Source organism: Chlorocebus sabaeus, chromosome 17, assembly GCF_047675955.1.
Source record: "Chlorocebus sabaeus isolate Y175 chromosome 17, mChlSab1.0.hap1, whole genome shotgun sequence".
NCBI classification, from domain to species: Eukaryota; Metazoa; Chordata; class Mammalia; order Primates; family Cercopithecidae; genus Chlorocebus; species Chlorocebus sabaeus.
In genome coordinates, this window is record NC_132920.1 from 10308216 (window position 1) to 10320250 (window position 12035).

The window sequence follows — 12035 nt, forward strand, 5'->3', positions numbered from 1 at the left end:
TTTCACCGTGTTAGCCAGGATGGTCTCGATCTCCTGGTCTCGTGATCCACCCGTCTCGGCCTCCCAAAGTGCTGGGATTACAGGCTTGAGCCACCGAGCCCGGCCGATTACATGACATTCTATGATCATTCAATGATCACGTTTCCTGATCAGTCAGGACAGACTGGGTTATGCTGCACAATGAACAACCCCAAAATCTCCATGGATGGTTCAGTAAAGGATTAATTCTTCGAGCATGCATGCCATTGGTCCATTTCTGGTCATCTGGTGGGGTCTTCTCATTGTAACCTCTTAGGAACACAGGCCAATGGAAAAGTGACCATCTTAAATATTGCCGGTAGGCTATTCCAGAGGAAAAGTGAACACCAGAGGGTATCACAGAGGTAATTAAGCCATCCAGCTCAGAAGTGACTCAGGTCACTTCCATTCCGTCTCATTGGCCAGAATTGATCACGTGGCCTTCTCCAACTGCAAGTGAGCTGAGAAGTGCAATCCTACTGTGTGTTCAAATGGTAGGAGGGCTGGAGTGTTTGATGCACAGACTTAAAATCACCAGTTGGCCCAAGATTGATCTTAAGCTTGTTCAGTCTGCCCCAGGAGGATGTGTGGCCCTGGGCCCATACAGACTGGAGTGGATCCCTCCAATCACAATCAGATTCGGAGCAGTACCAGGCCAGGCTCTGGGCCAGGGGCAGTTGGGGGCTGGAATATAAGTAAATACCTAGGCTGGGCACAGTGGCTTATGCCTATAATACCAGCACTTTGGGAGGCCTAGGTGGGAGGATCACCTGAGGTCAGGAGTTTGAGATCAGCCTGGCCAATATGATGAAACCCTGTTTCTACAAAAATACAAAAATTAGCCAGGTGTGGTGGTGCATGCCTGTAGTCTCAGTTACTTGGGAGGTTGAGGCAAAAGGATCACTTGAACCTAGGAGGCAGAGGTTGCAGTGAGTTGAGATCATGCCACTGCACTCCAGCCTGGGTGACAGAGCAAGACTCTGTCTCAAAAAAAACCAAAAAAAAACAAAAAAGAAAAACAAACAAACAAACAAAAACCCAGTAGATACCTAGTCACCTTATTTCAACTCTTTGTATTTAAAAAAAAAAAAAAAAGACCGGGCGCGGTGGCTCAAGCCTGTAATTCCAGCACTTTGGGAGGCCGAGACGGGCGGATCACGAGGTCGGGAGATCGAGACCATCCTGGCTAACACGGTGAAACCCTGTCTCTACTAAAAATACAAAAAACTAGCCCGGCGAGGTGGCGGGCGCCTGTAGTCCCAGCTGCTCGGAAGGCTGAGGCAGGAGAATGGTGTAAACCCAGGAGGCGGAGCTTGCAGCGAGCTGAGATCTGGCCACTGCACTCCAGCCTGGGCGACAGAGCGACACTCCGTCTCAAAAAAAAAAAGGATTTTCCACTAATCATCATATTACTTACTATGCATGTGTGCTTTTAAAAGTATTTGAGGGCCAGGGGTGGTGGCTCATGCCTGTAATCCCAATACCTTTGGAGGCCGAGGCCGAGGCCAACAAATCACCTGAGGTCAGGACTTCGAGACCAGCCTGGCCAACATGGTGAAACGCTGTCTCTACTAAAAAATGCAAAAATTATCCAGGTGTGGTGGCATGCACCTATAATCCCAGCTACTTGGGAGGATAAGGCAGGAGAATCTCTTGAACCTGGGAGGTGGAGGTTGCAGTGAGCCACGACTGCACCACTGCACTCCTGCCTGGGCGACAGAGCAAGACTCCATCTCAAAGTAAGTAAGTAAATAAATAAATAAATGTATTTGGGGAAGACAGCCTTGGCCTCCCATTTTTGCCAAAATAGTCCCTGTTATATAAAACCATCCCCCCAAAACTGAAAACTGTGGTTTCACTAGTTCCCTTTCCAAGTAACAACAGCCTCACTGACCTATACTCGAGCAACCTTGAATAGATATCAGCACTGTCAAAAAGCAACCAGCCACCCCTTCCAGAGCCATGCTAATTAGCCAGCACATACGCAGGGGCATTATTGAACTGCCTCTCTAGCTGTCCTCTCTGACGAAGGCTCCATTCCAACCAAATCACTCTACTCTGTATAAATGTACACCTGGGGCCTGCCCCTCCATTTGCCTGAGGGGCATTGATGTCTCCAATGACCAGGAATGGCACAGCACTTGATATCATAGGCTGGACACTTGGCCTTTCCATTCAGCGAACTTATGCCATACAGACCCTTCTGTACATTTCAAGCACATGCACAAACAAATGCAGCAAGATGACCCACCAAAAATACTGAGTGGCTCAACACAGTACATATTAGATGGGCACCTCTGCAAAGCAGTCCATTTCAATCAATGGTTAGTAGCCTTGATGTATTCTGAGTCCAGTGCTGTTTGGGGCACCGCTTCTCGCTTCCTGGGTTACACAATGTGTGGGTTCAAACAGAATCCTAATGTGTCCCCTGAGCCGTGGGTCACTGCAGCAATCTATCTACAGCTGCTGCTCCCCAGGGACCAGTCCTGGTGTCCAGACTGTGCTTCCCAGAATCACTTCCTCAGCCCACCTGGGGGTGACCCACTTTGCTGGTGAAGTGGCAGCTGCAGAACCATCTTGTGGCTATTCACATGGAGGACGGAAAATGCTGGGTCAAAGGCACTTCCAAAAACAACAGGACACTCTGCCCCCGCCGAACAACTCAGGCTATCAGGATGCACAATTTTGTATTATCTCCACACCTCTGATTAATTAAAATAAGGCCAAAAAAAAGTTTAACCAAAAATAGAATCGGAGCTAACGTTTCTGAAGCCTTAACCCAGGCTAGGGAATTTGCTAAGTACTTTAAATGCATCAGCTCATTTGATCCTCTCAGCAACCCTGTAAGGGAATTACTATTATCTCATTTTACATGTGAAGAGATTGATATTTTGGCAAATCAAGTAATTTGTCTAAAGTCATGCAGCTAGGAAGTACGGAAATCAGAATTGAGATCCAGGATCCAAACACTATCTCCAACCCTGATGTAGCAGAGGGTTCTCCAGAGAAACAGAGCCAATAGAAAATAGATACAGATAGATGTATTTTAAGAAATTGGCTCATGCTATTGTAGACGCTGACAATCTGAAATTGGTAGGACAGTTCACCAAGCTAGAAATTCAGGCAGAAGTTGATGCTACAGTCCTATAGTTTCTCTCTCTCTCTCTTTCTTCCCTCCTTCCCTCCCTCCCTCCCTTCCCTTTCCTTCCTTCCTTCCTTCGTTCCTTCCTTCCTTCCTTCCCTCCCTCCCTCCTTCCCCCTTCTCCTTCCTTCCTTCCTTGCTTTGGTCTTGCTGTGTCTCCCAGGCTGGAGTACAGTGGGCCATCATAGCTCACAGTAGCCTCGAATTCCTGGGCTCAAGCAACCCTCCTGCCTCAGCCTCCTGAGTAGCTGGGACTACAGGTGCATGCCACCATACCAGGGTGATTTTTCCACTTTTAACTTTTGTAGAGACAGGGTCTCACTATGTTGCCCAGGCTCAGATGTTCTTTCCCAGGAACCCCCAGTTTCTGCTCTTAAGGCCTTCAAATGAGTGGGTGAGGCCAACCCAGAGTATGGAAGATAATCTGCTTTACTTAAAGTCAACTGATGCAGATGTTAAATACACCTATAAAATACGTTCACAACAACATCTAAACTAGTGTTTAATTAGATAGCTAGGTACTGTGGTCTCACCAAGTTGACACATAAAACTAACCATTACATCTGGTCACTGGATTAAGAAGCTGCAATTTTGGCCAGGCGTGGTGGCTCATGCCTGTAATCCCAGCACTTTGGGAGGCAGAGGCGGGTGGATCATGAGATCAAGAGATCAAGACCATCCTGGCCAACATAGTGAAATCCCATCTGTACTAAAAACACAAAAATTAGCTGGGCAGGCCAGGCGCGGTGGCTCACGCCTGTAATCCCAGCACTTAGGGAGGCCAAGGCTGGCTGATCACGAGGTCAGGAGATTGAGACTATCCTGGCTAACATGGTGAAACCCCATCTCTACTGAAAAAATACAAAAAATTAGCCGGGTGTGGTGGCGGGCGCCTGTAGTCTCAGCTACTTGGGAAGCTGAGGCAGGAGAATGGCTTGAACCTGAAAGGCACAGGTTGCAGAGAGCCAAGATCGCACCACTGCACTCCAGCCCAGCGACAGAGCAAGACTCCGTCTCAAAAAAAAAAAAAAAAAGAAAAAAGAAACTGCATTTTTAACCCCTGTCCTATGCTGCCTAGCAATGGTACTGGTCTTCAAGCTTGTGAGATTTACTCTCATTTCTGCATCTGCGAAGAACTGGTTGCTTCACACCCGTTGGATATTTTTATCAGTCTCCTATCACTAGCAACATATCTCTAAACATTTTTTTTTTTTTTTTTTTGAGACAGAATTTCGCTCTTGTTGCCTAGGCTGGAATGCAATGGCGCGATCTCGGCTCACTGCAACCCCTGCCTCCCAGATTCAAGTGATTCTCCTGCCTCAATCTCCCAAGTAGCTGGGATTACAGGCATGCACCACCATGCCCGGCTAATTTTGTATTTTTAGTAGAGATGGGTTTCTCCATGTTGGTCAGGTGGGTCTTGAACTCCCAACTTCAGGTGATCCGCCCGCCTCAGCCTCCCAAAGTGCTGGGATTACAGGCGTGAGCCACTGAGCCCGGCCCATATCTCTAAACTTTCAAAACTCAATTCAGGTGTCATCTCCTTTGCCAGCCCCAGAAATAAGATGGACTCAAAAAGATAATCCAGAAATTCAATTAAGAATGTTCTTCCTTAAGCCATGGCAGTACTTTACTAATACTCCTAGTGAAGCATTGCAATTATCCACCTTTCAAACAAGAAGGATCGTGCCTCAAGGGAAAGGACTCTAATGATTCTTGTCTTTCCATGATCCAGCAAAATGCTTAAGTAGCAGGTGATCAATAAATGTATGTTGGCTAGGCATGGTGGCTCATGCTTGTAATCCAAACACTTTGGGAGGTGGAGACGGGAGGAGTGCTGGAGACGGGAGGAGTGCTTGAGGCCAGGAGTTCAAGACCAGTCTAGATAGCATAGGGAAATCCCATCTCTACAAAATAAAAATAAATAAAACAGCTTGAGAGGGTGAGGCAGGAGGATCGCTTGAACCCAGCAACTCCACGCTGCAGTGAGCTATAATTGATATATTGGAGAAATGCTATGATAAGCCACCATGATCATGTTTTCTGAATCAAAAACTGGGACTTGGCTATGCACAATGACTCACGTCTGACCACATCATTGCACTCCAGCCTGGGCGACAGAGTGAGACTGTGTCTCAATCAATCAATCAACCAATCAATCAATGTATAAATAAATGCTGAGTCATGGAAAGGATGAACAAAAGTTTTTGTTGTTGCTGTTTTGAGACAGGGTCTTGCTTTGTCGTTCAGGCTGGAGTGCAGAGGCACTGTCATAGCTCACTACAGCCTCAACCTCCAGGCTCAAGCAATCCTTCTTCCTCAGCCTCCTCAGCAGCTGGGACTGCAGGTGCACACCACCACACACGGCCAGTGTTTTTATTTTTTTGTAGAGACAGAGTCTAGCTTATGTTGCCTAGGCTATAATGTTCACAGATAGCAAGATTTCTGGAACAAAGTAAATTACAGAATTTTCAAATCAGGGATTTTTAGTCTTTGGTTCCTCTCGCCAGTTCAGTTGGATTCCTCAGTTGGTTTCAGGAGGTTTCTATGAAACCTCAAAACTTATGTGCACAATTTTGTGCGCAAATGCATCTGTGAGTTGTTATTTAGAGAAGGTTCGGAGCTTTCGAATGTTATATTTCCTGGGATAGTCCCAGCTTGCTCCTATTGTAGGTCAATTAATTTTTTTTTAATTGTTTTTAGTATGTCTTTTCACTCTCAAAAGGATTCTGATTTGTACAAGATTAAAACCCATTGTATAAAACTTCATCCACATGTCTACCTTTACAGCCAGGTAGATTCAAGACATTTGAACCAAGAAGAAATGCTTTCTTGGCCTATTCCTACATTCTCTTGTGTAGCCAGCAAAGGTCAGTGTAAATTAGGTCAGATTCTCCGTTGAGAAGTAGGGGCCTCACCCTAAGGTGGAGTCACCCAAAGCTCCAGACCCCAGACTCTGGCTGCATCCTTGAGACGTAAGAGTCATTGATCATAAGTTAAACCACATCAGCAAAAAAAAACCCAACAATATTCCTGGGAACAACTGAAAATGCATGTCCTGCTGATCAACAGAAACCAACACAGTAGCACATTATTTTAAGGGAGGTGACCTCAGGCTTTTCTTGTTAGAAACTAATTATCATGGTACTCACCTTTCTAGATGATGATGAGAATACAATTTGCTGACTAGGAGAGCAAGGGTCAGTGTGGACCACAGTGTTTGCCTCTCCTGTAAGAGGGGAGCTATTGGCCGTTAAAACTCACTTGGAAATTGTTCAGCAATCAATCCTTTGATAAAAATTGATATATTGGAGAAATGCTATGATAAGCCACCATGATCATGTTTTCTGAATCAAAAACTGGGACTTGGCTATGCACAATGACTCATGTCTGTAATCCCAGCACTTTGGGAGGCCAAGGAGGGAGGGTCGCTTGAAGCCAGGAGTTTGAGACCAGCTTGGCCAAGATAGTGAAACCCCATCGCTACTAAAAATACAAAAAAAAATTAGCCACTTATGGTGGCACGTGCCTGTAATCCCAGCTACTCAGGAGGCTGAGGCATAAGAATTGCATAAACCCAGGAGGCGGAGGTTGCAGTGAGCTGAGTTGGCACCATTGCACTCCAGCCTGGGTGACAGAGCAAGACTGTCTCAAAACAAAACAAAATAAAAACTAGGATATGAGTTTTGTTTTGTTTTAACAGAGTCTCAAAAAAACATTCAAGGGAGGAAGTTGGGACGGTCTCAAATCATCAAGAAAATAGAATTTCCAAGGGTGACATATAGAAAAAATCAAGCATGTATTGGTTCTTTAACTCACTCATCCTATGGGAAAGGCCCTAAAAGGAAAACCTAACAAGCAAAAATTAAATTCAAATATAGTTTCTACCAGTAGAAACTGCAAACTGGCTAGAAAAGATGGGACACACAGATGATAAAACAGGTGAAGGGCACCATGATCATTAGTTCTAGAATCAAACTAGGAAAAGATCAACAGATACTGGAGTATTCATGGACAAGATTATGGATTTGGAGGAATCTTTTAAAATGAGCAGTTTGCAGCCGGGCGCGGTGGGTCACGCCTGTAATCCCAGCACTTTGGGAGGCTGAGGCAGGCGGACTGCCTGAACTCAGGAGTTTGTGACCAGCTTGGGCAACACGGAGAAACCCCGTCTCTACTGAAATACAAAAAATTAGCTAGGCGTGGCAGCGTACGCCTGTAATCTCAGCTACTCGGGAGGCTGAGGCAGGAGAATCACTGGAAACTAGGAGGTGGAGGTTGCAGTGAGCCAAGATTGAGCCACTGCACTCCAGCCTGGGCGACAGATCAAGACTCTGTCTAAAACAACAACAACAAAAACAAACAAAAAACAAAACAACCCCAGCAGAGTTTGCACAAGCAAAGAGAAAAGGAAAAGGCACAGCAAACAGACATGCTGTGGGGGTTTGCAATGCTTCCGCCACACAGACATCCCCATGTAAAACAACAGCTTTTATAATTTCATCCCATCACCGAGGGGCGGATGAGGGGAGACTTTTCCTCTTTGTCAGCACAAGTTGTAACAACCCCATCGCCCTCTGCCAGAGGTGGAGAAATTGGGCTCATCATCGTCTATCTATGTTTCCCAAGGCTCTGAGTAGTTCATCTGTCATGATCCCAAACTTCTCCAACAGGTCTTGGCGATGTGATTCATGTCATTTCTGATTCATCCAGGGATAATGTCTATCATTTCCATTTCTCCCATGGTACTCAGTCCTATAACAATACACTTGGGAAGTTTTCTTCTTCGTGTTACCAAAACCCCTATTGCTCCCCTGCACAGAAAGCCAATGGTGGAGAGGCTAGTATTGCCAGGAAAAAAGCTTTAATTGGGTGCTGCAGCCAAGGAGATGGGAGATCTGTCTCAAACCCATTTCCTTGACCAACTAAAACTACTAAAACTAGGGATTTATGTAGGAGGGAAGAAATGTTACAATGTGTAAGAAAACAAGAACTAGGGAGGGGCAAGGAAGCAATCATGATAAATGAGGGGTCTGGCATCTCATTGTGGTGATCTGGTGAGTTTCAATTCTTTGATACTTTCTTTGAGAAGCCTGGGAATCCTTTCCTGAGAAAGGAACTCAGATAAAACAAATTTAGTTTCAAGCTTTATGACCATAAAGGTCAATTTCTATGTTTATTTAAAAAAAAAAAAATCTATGGGACTATTAGGTGCCTACAAGAGTGTGACACAGTTCTGCCAGTGAAGGCTCAAGTGCAGAATAAAGACTTCATTGATAGCTGGGATCTGTGTTTTAAGGCAGGAGGCTACTTCAAGGACTATTCTTCAATGGTTCAGGCTTTTAGATTACCTTCTGCAGGCTAAAGACTTTATATAGTTTAGAACCTGAAGAGGAAGAGCCAGGAAATATCTCATGTTTCAGTGGGACATTGAAAGTTCATATTCACAGTGAAAGAATCTGGCCCATTTTACTGGTTCCTTGATCTCATTTTTCCAGTGATTTTTAGATCAAGGCTCTTAACCTTTTTTTTTTTTTTTTTTTTTTTTTGAGACGGAGTCTCGCTGTATCGCCCAGGCTGGAGTGCAGTGGCCGGATCTCAGCTCACTGCAAGCTCCGCCTCCCGGGTTTTTACGCCATTCTCCTGCCTCAGCCTCCCGAGTAGCTGGGACTACAGGCGCCCGCCACCTCGCCCGGCTAGTTTTTTGTATTTTTTAGTAGAGACGGGGTTTCACCGTGTTAGCCAGGATGGTCTCGAACTCCTGACCTTGTGATCCGCCCGTCTCGGCCTCCCAAAGTGCTGGGATTACAGGCTTGAGCCACCGACCTTTAAGATAATGAGTTATTGGTAGATCCTAAAACCCCCATACCTGGTGTGGGGCTTTTTGTTTGTTTGTTTGTTTTCACAGCAGAGACAACTGAACATTTATTTTTGTGCCTTTCTTCCTACATGTATTTCAAGTCTTTTCAAAACAAGGCCCCAGAAATCTCCAGATTCAATTATGTCCCTGGGCTTGGTCCATTGCTAAAGGAGTCTTAGGGAGCCTGTACAAATGCTTGAGTTACTCATTCAGCAACAATTAAACCCTAAGATAGAAGATAACGACAAAGCAGGACTCCTTCCTCCATGGCATGTGCTGATTTCAGACGAGGTGGCAGCCAATGTAGAAAATATTGGAATTTTTCCTTGGAACTGGACTGTGATGAAAGGTGTTTGCCATGAACATAACCTACTGTCTTTTCTTTGAACTTTCCTTTCCGTTTTTGAAGGTAAAACAGGAAATAATCTTCTCCGAAGATACTTCATAATAATTCCCAAAAAAACAAAATCACGTGCTTCCCCTGCACTGTGCTTTCAGATATTCTGGCTCTAGTTCAGCTGGTGGATGAGCTGATTGATGCATTCACCCTGATAGCCAGCTAAGCCCATCTCTCTGAGGAAGCCCACTCTATTCTTGGCAGTGTGACAGGCCACTGAGAGGTGGAAAGGGTGCAAGGACCATGAGATCTCCTGGAAATACTTCCGGGGAGGGCAATTTCATGAATGAGGTCTTCCAAGCAAATGACACCAAACTTCCCCAGGTACTCCTCAATCACTGTGTTGTCTGTCAGAGGGATGGTCTTATTTTCGACTGTGGCTTGTCAACATTTCAAAATGAGTTCCCAGACAAACTTCCCAGGTAGAAATCCCTGGGTCACATAAGGTCACATATGAAGCATTTTTAAGTTATGGGGAGTGACTTTTACAGAGACATCACTAAAAATTTTCTTCAGGCGAAGGCTTGCAATGGTTCTCTGCACCAGTAAACTCACACCATTAATCTTTTCAATGAGTACAACAAAGGCCAAGGAGCCTGTAATTTCAGCACTTTGGGAGGCCAAGGAAGGAGGATCACCTGAGATAGGGAGTTTGAGACCAGCCTGGCCAACATGGCGAAACCCCATCTCTACTAAAAATACAAAAATTAGCCAGGCGTGGTGGTGGGTGCCTGTAATCCCAGCTACTGGGGAGGCTGAGGCAGGAGAATCGCCTGAACCCAGGAGACAGAGGTTGCGGTGAGCTGAGATCGTGCCACTGCACTCTAGCCTGGGCAATAGAGTGAGACTCGGAAGGAAGGAAGGAGGGAGGGAGGGAGGGAGGGAAGGAAGGAAGGAAGGAAGGAAGGAAGGAAGGAAGGAAGGAAGGAAGGAAGGAAGAAGGGAGGGAGGGAGGGAAGGAAGGAAGGAAGAAGGAAGGGAGGGAAGGAAGGAAGGAAGAAGGGAGGGAGGAAAGGAGGGAGGGAAGAAAGGAAGGAAGAAAGGAAGGAAGGGCAAGGCCAAGGAATGTTTATCTGGCAATTCTAAGGCATGAGGTTTCACTTCTAGTTGTCTGAGGTGCACCCTGTCATGTTTCTACCACCAGGAATCATCTAGAAAAAATTCCAGTCACTTAAACCTGAGCCCTTTTTCTTTCCTCTGCTCATCCTTTGCCAAAAGTGCCTGATTTGCCTGAATGGCTTTGAGGGCTCAATAAGCTTTCCTCTTTTTCAGGAGATTTTCTGGAACCAAAGGAATTTTTATTTGCTCTTACTCCACCATCTTTCTAGTGTATTTGGTGGTTTTTCAAAGTAGTTACTGCTGTCATACCCCAAAGAGCGACATTTGTAGTCAAAAGTATTCTTTACAAGGAAAACATTGAGATTTGTTTTGTGGCTTAAAAAAAGAAAGTCGTGGCTGGGTACGGTGGCTCATGCCTGTAATCCCAGCACTTTGGAAGGCCAAGGCAGGTGCATCACCTGAGGTCAGGAGTTCAATACCAGCCTGACCAACATGGAGAAATCCTGTCTCTACTAAAAATACAAAATTAGCTGGGTGTGGTGGTGCATGCCTGTAATCCCAGCTACTCAAGAGACTGAGGCAGGAGAAACACTTGTACCCTGGAGGTGGAGGCTGCGGTGAGCCGAGATCGCGCCATTGCACTCCAGCCTGGGCAACAAGAGCGAAACTCTGTCTCAAAAAAAAAAAAAAAAAAAAAAAGAGAAAAGAAAGTCAGTTGCAAGGATGAAACAAGAAGACAACAAATTTCCATCAGAAGGTCAGGTGGCAACCTTTGAAGAGTACTGCAAATTATATGAGATTCTGTAAGCTCAGATCAAAACGTAGTTCAGGTTTTTACCAAAGATGATGTTCTGAACATTTTAGATCAGCTGATTTGACATCATTCATTGGCAAAATTTTAGAAGAGTCAACACAGGGAGAAAAAAAATCCTGTGGACAGAAGAAAAAGATGAGATTGCAAGTCAGTAATGGCCCACTAAGAATGTCAAAGAGGGCCAGGCGCGGTGGCTCACGCCTGTAATCCCAGCACTTTGGGAGGCCGAGGCGGGCGGATCATGAGGTCAGGAGATCGAGACCATCCTGGCTAACACAGTGAAACCCCGTCTCTACTAGAAAATACAAAAAATAAGCTGGGCATGGTGGCGGGCGCCTGTAGTCCCAGCTACTCGGGAGGCTGAGGCAGGAGAATGGTGTGAACCTGCGAGGCGGAGCTTGCAGTGAGCCCATATCGCGCCACTGCACTCCAGCCTGGGCGACAGAGCTAGACTCCGTCTCAAAAAAAAAAAAAAAGGAACGTCAAAGAGAGGACTACATTCATTTCCTTTTAACAAAAGATTACCAGCCTAAAGAATCTTTTCAACATCAACATCTTGAATTTTTAAAAGTTTTTTAAGAAAATCCATTTTATTCTTGTGGCATTGATGAAGAATTACAAGCTGGATGATTATATAGTTTTAGGTGAGACCAACTTCACTGAGCGACTTACCCAGGAATACTTACTTCCTGTAGGTAGTTTGTCCCTGGAAGTACATGAGACCCCCTCAGCCTTCATCAGTTGG

At 45.4% G+C, this 12035-nt stretch overlaps 1 pseudogene; it reads right to left on the reverse strand.

Moving 5' to 3' along the window:
- Nucleotides 1-9529: 9529 nt before the first annotated feature.
- LOC140708919 (large ribosomal subunit protein uL30-like 1) lies at nucleotides 9530-10740 on the reverse strand (annotated as a pseudogene).
- Between the last annotated feature and the right edge of the window lie 1295 nt (nucleotides 10741-12035).